Raw genomic sequence first — 12,690 nt, forward strand, 5'->3', positions numbered from 1 at the left:
TAGGCATGAGTTTCATCATTTTTGAGGTTTTGAAAACCTTCTCTCTGGCCAGTCCTTTCGTCAAAGGATCTGCCTAGTTTTCATCAATCCATATGTGATTCACTCTAATTACACCAATAGTGAGAAGCTTTCTAATAGTACTGTATGACGTATTTCTCGTCTCTTTCAGTTGTAATAATGATTCTGAACTTTTACGATTACTGTAGTACTATTGCAATGAATCAATATAGTTGGTACAGACTTTTTCTATAGGAGAATCTTCGATGGCATACTTCTAAGCCAGTCTGCTTCTTCCCTAATTGTTGCTAGTACTATCATTTCTGAATCCATCGTAGATTGGGCTAAGATAGTCTATTTCTTAGACTTTAAGAGATAGATTTGCCTACTATATTGAAAATATAGTCACTAGTAACCTTTGAATCATCTGAGAGGGAGTTACTGTCAACATCGCTAAACTCTTCCAGGTCAGCGGAAAACTTCTGGTTTTAGGTTCTGGGTTTTCTTCAAATACCTCATAACCTTTTCTATAGCATTCTAATGCTCTATACTAGGTCTTCTATAAACCTACAAAGTAATACTACAACATAAGCTATATCAGGCCTAGTGCAATCAACAACGTATTTGAGATTGCCTATGATGCTCGTGTACTCAAATTGATTAATACTGTCACCAGTATTCTTTAACAACTTAACACTAGAGTCATAAGGAGTAAATGCTGATTTACATTCAAAGTAATTATATTTCTTTAGAATTTTTTTCTATATAGTGAGATAGATCTAAAGAAATTCCATTTTTAGACGTAGTTACTTTTATGCATAAGATTACACTCGTTTCTTCTAAGTCTTTCATATCAAAGTTTGCAGTCAAAATGGATTTCACATAATTTATAACATGCAAGTTCGATCCAAAGATTAACAAATCATCTGCATACAAACATAAGATAGTGCAAAGATTGTTCTCAAACTTATAATAGATGCATTTGCCACCTTCATTGACTTTGAAGCCTTTAGACAATATTAGGTTATCAAATTTTTCATATCATTGCTTAAGAGCTTGTTTTAGGCCATAAAGAGATTTATCTAACTTGCAAACCTTATTCTCTTGACCGTCGACTATGAAACCCTCAGGTTGTTTCATGTAAATCTCTTATTCAAGTTCACCATTTAGGAAAGCAATCTTTACATTCATCTAATGTACTACGAGGTTATATAGGGCAGCGAGAGAAAACAATACACCGATTGAGGTAATTCTAGTGACTGGGGAAAAGGTGTTAAAGAAGTCCATTTGTTTCTCTCTGTTTAAAACCTTCTACTACTAACCTGGCTTTAAACTTATCTATAGTTCCATCAGGTCTAAGCTTCTTTCTTAGAATTCACTTGCATCCTATTTGAAGGTTTGTGAAAATCCTAGGCAGAAGCGAGATCGTTTCCCAATTTTAATTCACACGGAATCATAGAATTCAGTAATCTAAATATGCATTATACAAAGAAAATTTACCGCATGTTTTAAACTGCAAAGAAGAGAAGAAAAGATTTAAGAAAAATACTAATCCTTGAAGTCCAAATAACTTCACAAAATCCTCTCCAATCGGTCACAATCTCTTCTTGGATTAACACCAAATCACAACAATTCCACCAAAATAATTCGTTGGGCACCACCACAAAAGAAACCTTTGTATTCTCTTTGAAATTGAGAATCAAAGAGAGAGTTGTGGGCTTCTCTTAATTTTTCAGGGAGAGAGTTAGAGATGAGTGGATTTTTTCTTTCTTTCTTTTCTTTTTTTTTTTTTTTTTTTGCCAGAGTAAAAATGGTTTTGTGTAACTTTCCAACTGTTTTGCGTACAGAATGAGGAAGAAGCAGTTCATCCAAAAATCACCCACGATTTTTATTTGAGAGATATTAGGGGGAAGGAGTTAGAATAACTCTCTCCTTAATTAGTTTAAAAAATAAAAATTTTAAAACTAATTAAATTGATTAACATACATACATACATACATACATATACATACATACATACATATATACATACATACATATATACATACATACATACATATGTATATATATATACACTTTATTATATATGTAACATATATCAAACTATATTTTATATCTAATATGTTATAACCTATAGTTTATATTACATCAAACATAATATAACTTATGGTTTGAAATATCTCAATATCTTATGGTATTTAATGTTAATCAAATTCATATTAAATTTAATTATATGAATCCAATTCATATAATAAATATTTGAACATATTCAAATATTTATTTCCTCTAAAATAAACTTTATATTATAATGTATCAAATACATTATATTAATTATATCACATATAATTAATTTAAAATAATATGATATATAATTAATTCACTCGATTAATTTAAACAATCCAAATTAATCCAAAATTAACTTGATTCTCAATAATCTCAGTTGAGTTATAGAGGGGACCTTATGAACCTATAGATTGAAGCTCAAATGGCACTTGGATAATTAATTAAACTCTTTTAATTAAATTACCCAACCTCCACTAACTGTCGATCACTCCACTAAAGAAAGGTGGCTGCATTTTTCGCACTATAAATATTTCTGTGTCCATTGTATATAACCAGTCAACAATGCAATGACCTTTCACAAATTACTCGTAAGTACAACTCGGCTAAAATTTCCATTTTGCCCTTGTAGTTGCATCTAACTCCTTAAGTCCTATTGATCCCTCTAATGAACAATAGGTCATCGTCTAACTATGACCAAACCCCTCTCGGGTCAAGAGAGGGTGTGACGCCACATTGTTCAAGACCTAGAATCAGCCCTTGAGGGAGCAGTTTATCTACTTACTCTGACAGTAAGAAAGGAGTGAATTTCGTCTTGTGTAGTTGTGTTCCCAGCTCCCCAATCAGAAGAATCCCCAAAATGGTAGGTATATTGAGTTAGTGAAATGGCCACTCTCATCCATACAGATCAAAGGATCGCCTTTCACTCTCACCCATACAGATCAAAGGACTACCTTCATAGGTAGGAGTTCACAACTCACTTAAGATTCAGGTCATGTCACCTATAGTTATCCTGGTGAAATGTAAGTCTCTACTATTAATGATATAATATAATGGGACTATTCATTTCGTGGTCTGGTCCCATACAAACCCTTTTGTATAGAACACCTTCACTCACATGTCTTTACATGAATGATCAGGGTCAAATAGTTTATAGAACTTTACAATAATTGTAACATCTACAAAGTTGGCTATATTCGTAGTGTCACCAAGATAAGGTACCTAGTCTTATCCATCTACTATAGACCATTCAGGTTATCACTTAAACACAATCCACATGTATGTCTCTACATACATGTTTAAGCTACAGAAGATAACCTTGGATGTTTGTTTATTGGTTTTTTGGGTTAACGCTACTAAATGTTGAATAAAATATCTCAGATTTTATTAAATAAATAAACTATATGTACAATACAATTAAAAAATACAGGATCAGCGAGATTTAAGGCATCAACCCCAACACTATTGCCTTACAACCCAAGGTTAGATCTACTAAGTGTCAAGTTCTATTTAACCGAACAGAGTCGGTTTCATCATTTATAGCTTCTTGCCTTAAGTTGGCATCTATAGAGGACAAGACTTCGTTTAAGTCTTTAGGATCTTCTTTTATGTTATAGATCTGGAAGTCATTCCCAAAGTTTCTGAAAATTCTAGTTCTTTTACTTCTTCTAGGCTTTGGGTCAGCTTTTTCATTAGGAGTTAGGCTTCTTCATTAGGAGTAAGGCTAGACACCCAAGCTCTAAAGTATGACAAGTTAGGTTTCTTATTCTTAAGGACTTTGTAGGGTGAAGTTGTGTTTTTAGATTTGGATATTCTATTTAGGATATAACACATGGTAAGGACAATTTCACCCCACCAATAAGGCACAACTTCAGACTTAAACAAAATAAAAACTATTAATTCATATAGGAGTTCTATTTTTCCTTTCTACTTTTCTATTCATTTCAGGAGAATAGGGTGCAGTCTTTTCATGTATTATTCCATGCACGTTATAGAACTCGTTAAAGCTGTCTGAGTTGTACTCAGTTCCCCTATCACTATGAAGTCTTTTAACCTTTCGTTTAAATTGGTTTTATACTTCAGTCACAAAAAGTTTAAAGGCATAAAAAACATCATTTTTATTTTTCAGCAAGCATATGAACATGAAATCCAAATAGTCATCAATAATAGTGATAAAATATCTCTTAATATTCCTAGTTAAGACTGAAGAAAATCTAAACCAGAGATTTTCATGAGCAGCGGAAGGGATCGTTCTAAATTCCATTCAGATTAAATACACACAATTACAGTCTTTAAACGAAAACTAACAGGTCATGCATAAACAGAAATTACAGCATGCTATGAGAGAATCAAAGATAGAGTATGCATACCTTTGAAGAACCATTCTTAAACAATCCTTTGATCGAAGTCCAATGCGTCCAAAACTAGCAATACTCGAACGCAACGGACGAAACACCAACAACACGAACATCTTGATGCTCCTCAAACCTAATCAAGTCTAACTCGATTCACGAACAGAGTAAGGACGCTACAACTAGTGTTACTTTGGTATTCTCGGTGTGAGAATCTAGGAGTTGTGGGCTCTGTATGATCTTGGCTTGAGGAATCGGGAGGTATGCGATCGAGTAAATGGGAGATATGACACTGTCTATTGCATAGACGATGTACTCGATTGTTTAGTAAATGAAGTTTATTGCATAGAATTTGCTAATCGATCGTGTAGCAACGATCAGTTGAATGACTGTTGTATAGTTAACTCTACACGATCGTTTTGTCTCTGTCAATGTTGTCGCTTAGTAAAACTCTTTTACTTGATAACTTTTTCCGTGAGTTATTTCCGAATAGAACAACTTCTAATTTTGGAAAACAATTTTTCTTTATCTCACGGTTATCATAAAACTTCCAATCACCTCTCACTCAATCAGTTATTAGAGAAAAAGAATTAATTATCATATAATTAATATATTATAAATAAATATGATAACCAACTTACCATATTATATTTATAACCTATAGTTTTAATATTTCATCATATGAAACATATAAACCATAGTTATTTTTCTATTTTATGGTACTTAATGTAAATCATATTTACATTAATTCCTCCCATTAATTTATCTCATACATCACACCAATTATATCACATATAACTGAATTTTCTCTGGTTAATTTGAATACTTCAAACTAACCCAAAAATCTAATTCTCAGCTTGAACCCATTGAGCTACCAAGAGGACCTTATGGACCTGTAGCTTGAAGCTCCAACAATACGTGAATAACTTGTTGGATCGGTAGCAGCACGCAGCGGAAGGGAACAGAATCCATAAGCATTTTAATTCATTAATTTTGGTAGAAAAGAAACATGCTTAAATAGAGTATAATGAGTTTCAAGAACATACATTTGAAGAATTGTTGAAATCTTGATTTCCAGCTGCAAAATCCTCCAAATCCTTGTGCAGACCACCATTCTTGATTTCCTACTATTCTCTTGGTGCTTTAGATTGAGTTGTGTGACTCAAAATAAGCTGAAATCAAAGGAAATTTGGAGATAGCTCACTGCAACAACCCAAAATGAAGAACATCTTCTTCATCCGAATTTTTCAGAAAAATTCATTCGGTTGCATCACCTTCACTTCACTCCAATCTTTTCAATATATTACAAACTATCATGCAAAGAGATTTACTGCATGGGATGCAACTCATGCTTGGAGTAAATGAAGGAAGAAGTGGGTTTCATTATGAGCTAGTTGAAGATGAACTTAAAAAACTCATTTTTCAATTTTGTGTAATTTTCAATTTCTAAAAATCCAATTTTGATTTTAAAATCATATTTTATTTCTAAAATCAAAATTTATTAATTTTAAAAATTAATTTTCTAATAAAATTAATAATTATTTAAAAAATTTTAAAAATTTTAATTAATTTAATATCCAATATTAAATTAATTTTTACACAAATTCATCTTCATATATTTAAATCATATTTAAATATATTTTCTCCAATTTCGTTTGATTCTAATTTGAACGTTTCAAATAACTTATCACGCTACTCTAGGGCTAATCCATTTTCGAGCTAGTAGGGGGACCTCGTGGACCTACAGATCATAGGATCCAACGATCCAAGATTAATCGTTTAAACTCATTAGACCGATCTAACCCCCATTCGTTAACAGGTCACTCCACTAAAGCCCATAGTTCAACTTCTCTCACTGTAGATATATTATGTCCACTCGATATAACCATGATTAGTAAGTCAGCCCTTCATAGATTGTTCATAATAACGGCTAGGTCAAATCTTTATTTTACCCCCGAAATTACCTTTAGTTCCTTAAGTCTCCACTGATCTTCTAATGAACAAATTTTTTGTGATCCAATCAATAAAATCGAGTCCTTCTCAGGCCAATGAGAGGGCGGGGCCCCTTGTTCAAGACCCAGAATCAACACTTAAGGGAACAACATCTCTACTATCTCTAAAGCGGGTAGGAGTGAATTCCCTTTTGTACCCTATATCCCCAGCTATCTATCTAGTCTTACCCCTGAAATGGGAGTCTTAATGAGTCGACATTGTTGAGCCAACCCTCACCTATGCAAATCTAAGGGTAATCCCGAATAAACAGGAGTTCATAGTTAGCTCAGAATTAAGGTCAAGTTATCTAGGTCATCACTTTGAAATAGTCAGTCTTAAACAGTCAACAACGTTATAAAGTAAGAGTGACTCATATCGTGGTCCGATCTTGTACAAACCCTTTTACACAAGGATACCCCCACTCCTCATGTCCAACATGAACGAATTAGGATGACTTCATTTATAGCACTTTACAACTCCTTGTAACAACTACAGAGCAAGTCGTATCCAATAGTGTTACCAAAATAAGGTACCAAACCTTATTCATATACTATAGATCATTTTGACTATATTCTCGAACCTGATCTACCTGTATGTCTCCACAAAAAGTTCAAATACTCATCCAATAGTCAAGGGACTTTCAAGTTTATTGAATTTCTATTCAAGCAATAGATCTATTCAATAACACATTTATTGAATTTTCAGAATAAGTTTCATTGTTTACATACCACAAGTTTTAGGACATAAAACCCAATATAATTGACTAAACTCTTTAGTCACGAGATCCACTATCCGTTAACTGCCAGACACTCCACTAAAGACGAACAGCTACACTCTTCTCACTACAGATATATTTCTGTGTCCATATTATTCAATCAACAGTGCGATAATCCTTGCAAATCACTCGTAAGTACAATTGGATCAATTTACCGTTTTGCCCCTATAGTTACATCTAACTCCTTGAGTATCATTGATTCCTCTAATGAACAATAAGTCATGACTGGGTCCTCTCTTTGAAAGAGAGGATGTGACCACTATGTTCAAGACTCGAAATCAGCCCTTAAGGGAGCAATCTATCCACTTACCTCTACTTCGGGGAATGAATGAATTCCGTCTTGTGTAACTGAGTTCCCAGCTCCCCAATGAAGAAAATCCCTAAAAAGGTAGGCTTATTGAGTTGGCAATCTGGCCACTCTCATCCATACTAATCAAAAGACCGCCTTCATCAGAAGTTCCCAAAACATTCAGGATTAAGGTCATGTCACTTATGGTCGTTTTAGTAAGATGTAAGTCTCAATTATTAACGGCGTTATATAAAGAGACGAATCATCTTGTGGTCCGATCTTATACAAACTCTTTGTATAAGACAACCCTGCTCACATGTCTCTACATGAATGGTCAGGATCAGACCATTTGTACCACGTTATAACACTTATAACTATCTACAAAGTGGGTCGTATCCGTTATGTCACCAGGATAAGGTATCCCTCCTTTATCCTTATACTACAGATCTTTTAGGTTATTACTTAAGACATGATCCACTTGTATGTCTCACATACATGCTTAAGTTTACATAAAATAATCACGAATCTTAGTTTATTGGATATGAGTAAATGCAAATAAAATAACACTTATTTTATTAATAACAATGTGTACAAACTGTTTACGAACTACGAGTGTAACGACCCGACCCCTTAGGACTCAAGTTAGGCCGTTACTAAATACATGCATTCATGGAACTCAAAACGACACTCGATTATGGCGAAATAAATGCTAATTAAATAAGGTAAGTTCAAAAGACTTTCATTAAATTCAAATACTAAATCAATAGTAGGGTACCCATAAATCATAAAGGATAATAAATAAATCTGAAAAACGGTTCTTAAAAGTAAGTTTTAAACATCAAAACTAAAAATTAAGAGAAATATGAAAAGAACTTTAAATCTCATAAGCGGAAGCGTAAAAACTAGTCTTAGTGGCTCGATCACGAATTTCGCTTGTCCATCGTCGGTGCATCTCTACCCTTACCTAAAACAACAACATGAGAAAGAATGAGTATAAAATACTCAGTAAGTAACCCCACTGCTGGGGTCAGGCTAGGCATCTCTATCCTCTAGATACCCACCTCTGATGAAACATATACACTGCTCTAGTCCTCATGGGACACATATACACATGAAACAAGAAGGAGACTGAGTCCTATCCTACTGTAGTTAAGTATGCCCACTACCTCTGGTGAATCCCGAAGGAGACACAAACTGGTGAATCCCGAAGAAAACACAAACTTGTGAATCCCGAAGGAAACACAAACCGGCGAATCCCGAAGAAACAAAAAATCTAATGGCCATATAACTAATCAGGACATTTGCACAGTCTCAACATCATAATCATCACTGTACGAATCTATGACATACATATAAACCTCAACATCATGGCTCTACAACATACACATATACCTCAACAGCATGGTTCTACAACATACATGTATACCTTAACATCATCAGATCAAATACAACCATGGAAGCACATACCATCTCATACTAGCATTCAAGTGTCTATATGCATAAATAAATAATTCAGATCTCGTAACAGAACATACTTTAATCATATTATACTATCAATATTTCATGTTGTCATTCTGCCATAACATTCATTTAACATGCTAGCATACATCTAATGCCTGGCCCGTGGGCATTTCCAGTAGTAAGATTACTTATCTTGATATTAGGTCGAACCAAAAAGCAATTGAATTTTTGTGAAATTCTTGAATCCTTAATCAAGCCTAAACATAAACCAAACTTTAAAATTAATAGTTAAGGCCAAATTCCAAACACCCAAATATTACAAAATATTTCCAGATAACCTTACCTAAGGTGTGGTCTAATTTGAATTCGCCTTCAAAACCTCTAATTTTAAGTCCAAATAATTAGCAAACCAAACTCCTCTTCATCTTGAATGAAATTCTTGAATCAACCCCCTAATCATAATTTGAAATTAGGCTTACATGATTAAAGCTTGAATCAAATACATACTTCACTACCAATGTCTCAAATAAATTATCCATATGTAGCTTCGTCAAAAAATCACTTCCAAATGACTTTACCAAAATTTCTCAACAACCAAATTAATCCACAAGAGGGTAATCAAAGCATAAAACTTACCAAAACTCACTAAAACAAACTCCAACTTCACTGAACAACACCTCAATACCTTCACAAACTTGAATCCAAGGTTGAAACACAATGGGTATCAACCAATTGATGCCAAAAGTAAATGAGTATTCAAGAATCAACCGAAAACAAACCCAAATGGCAGAAATCTTGCCCAAATCGATAGATCCAGTGACGACAAAAGCGAACGACGCTCGAGCAATGGTGGACGGAGATCATGAAGAAGAAACTAACGCGGCGGCTTTGGGCGGCAGCAAACGGGCTCACGAACGTGATGAAGAAAAGGGGGTGAGGTTCGACTTTTTATTAAAAAAAAAAAAAAAAAAAAAAAAAAAAACAACAATAATAATAATAAAACAAAAAAGGAAGTAAATATAATTATATTTAATTCCTTTCCATTTTATACTATTAAATTCCTTTCCGTTTCAAAAGAAAATTAATTCCTGTCATTATTTTTCAATTTGAATTTAAAATTGAATAATTTTATGCCAACAATTAAATTTCCGCACTTATACTTGAAGTCCAAAATTCCAAAAATGCCCTCCAACTAATAACAATTACTGAAATTCCAAATAATAAAGTTACTGAAATTACATTATTACCAAAAAAATGTGCGGGGTGTTACAACGAGACTTTGGGAGAATTAGGACACCAATCCCAACAAAGACACTGTTGAATTCACATAGGTCAGAATGAACTAACTCTAGAGACTCAGATTCCCTTAGTACAGATTTATGCGAAGTCTTAGTAGTATGACTACAATATTCACATTTATCAAATTCATTCATAGATAACTTAATAATCATTTCTAACCTAATCATATTACTAATTAACCTTTTATTAACATGAAAAGGTCCAGCATGCCAAACAATGAATGAACACAACTATAAAAAGAAGATTTCATTTTATTCGAGTCAAGATTTAATTTAAACATGCCATCAGTTGAAGAACCCTTCCCCACGAAAACATTATTCTTAGTGAGGGTATATAAATCTGCTCTTATTGTCTGAGTGAAGTCAGCCTTGTTGAGGAGATAGTCCGAGACCACATTCTTTCTTATCTCCAGAGTATGCAAGACTTCCTTCAAAGTGAGAGTCTTCTTAGAGGTAAATTTCAGCTCCACCTTACTGATTCCAGCAAGTTTCTTTGAGTGGTGATCCCCCAACAATATGTTTTTATCCTTAGTTTTAGTATAAGATTTAAAAAGATTAAGGTTAGACATGGCGCGTAGTGCCAGTGTCTATCCACCACCCTAAGAGTCACCGATCACATTTATTTATGTGATCATGACTACTAACGGCTCTTCTGTTGGGTTCGTCTGCTTAGTAGAACGACGCCTGTTCCTATAGTTCTTGGCCATATGTCCAGGTTTGTTGCAGTTATAGCATTGAAATTGTACCATTTCTCCTGATGATGGTTTCATCTTCTTCTGATTGGTTTGGTTGTTGGATCCATGGTTCTGATTTTTCCTCTTGGTTTCTTTTTACTTTTGGTCAGGTTTCACAGCAGTTGAGGCTGGATTTCTCAATATAATGTTTACCTCCTCCCTCTGGTTCTGCTTCCGAGCTTCCCCCCCAATCCTCAGGCAGGTAATCAGACTCTCCAAGGATAACTCTTTGGTCTTATGCCTTAATGTATTCTTAAAGTCCTTCCACAATGGAGGTAATTTGTCAATAATGACAAGAACTTGAAATTGCTCATTCAGGGTCATATCTTCGCTTATAATTTTGTGGGCTATTGTAAAGCTCGAACCCTAAATATTTTAAGTAAGAGAAAGTAATGAGACATATCTTAATGAGTTGAATGAAGCCATGACTTAGGAAGGATAAAGGGTGGAAGCATGAAGAAATAAGCTCGTGTAAGCTAAGTGTAAACCCTGAAATCTAAGTTCCTAAACAAGTATGTTTCGTCAAAGGAATGATATATTAAATATTATATAAGTGAAAATCCATGTATAATCAATGTTGCGGAACCCTGTAGTGTAAATGTATTAAGTTATGAGTTAATATGTATGTATTCAGGGTTTGAGTATTAGTTAACAAGTAAAATAGGCAGTAAGTGCCAGCAAAAGGGTTGGTAACTGCTGCAATCACTATTCCGTCCAGGTTAGGAGGGTAATCTGGTGCGGGGTGTGACAAGTTGGTATCAGAGCAAAAGGTTTTGGGAAGAGAGGGGAAAAGTTTATATATGTAAGTCCGAGTCCTAAGTCCTTAGCATGTATGCTAGCTAAGTAAGAGGAAGATGTCAAGAAAAGTGGCAACCAGAGCAAGTAGACAGAAAATAGGAACCCTGACCCTGCCTTTAGAAGTTTCGATACTCGAGGGAATTCGGATTTTAGTGAACAGAAAGATAAAGACCCGGTAAATCAGGAAAGAACTTCAGGCATGGAGTCGAGGATTCCACAGACAGGAACAGATCCTCAGTTAGAGGGCAGAATATTTAATAAGAGGTTGGCAGAAAGTGTCAAATCCATTCTGGCGGATTCGGAAAGGAAGTATGGTATTGAGAATGACCTAATAGGTATTGATAAAGGACAGAGAGATACAAGTCAGCATAGGGTAGAAAGAAAGAAGCTAAGACTTGTGGTTAGTATGGCTGATAGATCAAGGTTTTGGCATCCTACCAAGCTGATAGTTGGTACGGGTAAGAAACCCTTATACACGACTTGTGATAAGTATCATTTAGAGACATGTTATAAAAGGAAAAACGTATGTTTCCAGTACGGACAAGCATGACATTTCAAGAAAGGATGCCTAGCTAGATTGAGGAGTTCAGATAGAACACAAAATGACTTTACAAGCGATGGACAAGCCCAGTGGCTCAGGAGCCGAGGAAGAAATTCAAAAGAACAAAATATGAAAAAGGAAGCAGGACGACCTCAACGTCAAGACAGGTTTTACGAAGTGTCCTACCAGGAGGCAGAGGAGTTACCTAATGTTGTGAATAGTAAAGTAACTTTATGTACCAGTATATTTATGAAGTAATTGCCTATGGTGTTATACTTTTATTGTTATCTAGCATGTTGTACTGCTTGTAGGAAAGATTGTGGAGAGCATGCCCCTAAGTAGTTATTATGATGTTGTAGAGAGGTTGTAATAGTATAAGAGTTTTACAGGCTC

Source organism: Benincasa hispida, chromosome 7, assembly GCF_027475165.1.
Source record: "Benincasa hispida cultivar pf3 chromosome 7, pf3_genome.v1.1, whole genome shotgun sequence".
Classification (NCBI taxonomy): domain Eukaryota; kingdom Viridiplantae; phylum Streptophyta; class Magnoliopsida; order Cucurbitales; family Cucurbitaceae; genus Benincasa; species Benincasa hispida.